The following is a 1,774-nucleotide window of genomic DNA, read 5'->3' as shown; positions in this document are numbered from 1 at the left end:
GTCGGCACGCTGGCCGGTTCCTGGCAGCCGGGCGCCACCGAGTGTTCCCGGGGCCGGGCCAGTCGTGCGGCAGGGTCAAGCCACCCGCTGGGCCTGGGGCCGGTGGTGCCAGCCTGCGTGAGGCGCTTGGGGCCTGGCAGGCCACCTGTGTGTCCCCAGGCGGAGGGCAGCAGCTGCCCCGCCACACTGCCCGCAGCGGCCGCAGGAAGCAGCTCCCAGGGGGCAGAGCTCCTGCGGGGGCTCGAAAGGGGGTGCCACAGGCCCCGGGGCCACTTTGCCTCCTGCCCTCAGAGTCATGGTCTGCAGCTATGAGGAGCAGGTGACCCCCACACCCCCCTCGGCAAGGGCCCGGTCACTGCCGTTGACAGGGAAGTGGCGACCTGGGTGGGCAGTCGCCCTGACAACCGGGTGCGCGGAGCGGCCCTGGGTCCCGGCCTCCGGGACGGGTTTGGTGTCTCAGCCGGGGCCCGCGTGGCTGCAGGAGCAGGGTGCGGCAGGGCCAAGGCCCCTGGCCCTCCATCCGCGGCCGACGGCCAGTAGGGCCAGCAGCTGGCCACCGGGCCAAGCCAGGGTTTGCTCCCCTCCCATCCCACGCTCAGAGTGGCCCCCTGACGGACACCCAGGGGGCCTCCACACTGCCCGAGCACCGGGGAGCCCCGCACCCTCTCCACGGCGTCCAACGTCCCACCCTGCCTCACCCCACCTTACTGAAATGACCGGAGATCCCCACCGGGCTCTAGACGAGACCGAACTGACATCCCACAAACCAGGAGCCCAGTCTGAGGCCTGGACGCGCCGTCATGAGGGGGTGACCGGCAGACACAAGGCCTGTGTCTGCGCCCGCCGCCCCTCGCCTGCAGAGAGCTGCACAGACACAGGGCGGGGCCGGGCCTGCTCTGGGCCCAGGGGGGACGGCCGGTCTCGGGGCCCCATCTGAGGCAGGCGGTAAAGGCAGAAAGGGGTGCCAGGCCAGGCTCCGCGGTCAGCGCCCCAGCCCCGCCGGCCCACCCCGCAGACTCGGCGGAGCAGGAGGGAGCTCAGCGAGGGCCCACAGCTGGCAGCGGCCGGGTGGTCAGACCCCGTCCCGGGAGTGCTGTGGCCCCCGGCCACAGGCAGGCCAGCCACCGAGGGGAGGGGCAGGGCTTGAGGGTGCCTCGCTGGGCTGTCAGCCCTGAGGTTGCCTCCCGCAGCCTGGGCGGAGGAAGACCAGGAGGTGTGACCTCCACTGGGGCCTCGCAGCGCGGCTCCCTGCACGGTCACTGCCCTCTTTCTTACTGGCCAACCCGCCGCTGGTGCAGACCCGTCGTGTGCCCACGCCCGAGAGCGGTCAGGCGAGGGGCCAGCACTGGCCGGGGCTGCCCTGCCCGCCCCCTTCTCCCCTCTCACAGAGGGGCGGGCATGAAGGTCTCAAGGTGGCGCCCCGCGCTGGGACACTTCTGTGAAGCCGCCGGTGCAACTGCAGACCACAGGCCACAAGGTGCAGGCTGCCGCTGACCGGCTGTGCCTGGGCCCGGGAGGGGCGGGGGCCTCTGGCTGCAGCCGGCTAGAGGCCACCGGCCAGCTATGCTCCCGGGAAGCGCACAGGCTGCGAGCCTGTAGCCAAAACTGCTTCCTCCGGCTTTCAGTCGGCTCCTGGCTCTGCTTAGTTGCTTCCCTTATTCAGACATTTTCTGTTGAGAAACAGGAACAGCAAAGGGCAGCACGGCAGGCCTGTCTACACAGCAAGCGGTGTACAGGGCAGGCCCGTCTACACGGCAGGCCCGTCTACACGGCA

This window comes from Condylura cristata, unplaced genomic scaffold (genome assembly GCF_000260355.1).
Source record: "Condylura cristata isolate star-nosed mole 26May11 unplaced genomic scaffold, ConCri1.0 scaffold00029, whole genome shotgun sequence".
NCBI classification, from domain to species: domain Eukaryota; kingdom Metazoa; phylum Chordata; class Mammalia; order Eulipotyphla; family Talpidae; genus Condylura; species Condylura cristata.
The sequence above is the reverse complement of the archived record's forward strand: the minus strand, read 5'-3'. Positions refer to the sequence as shown.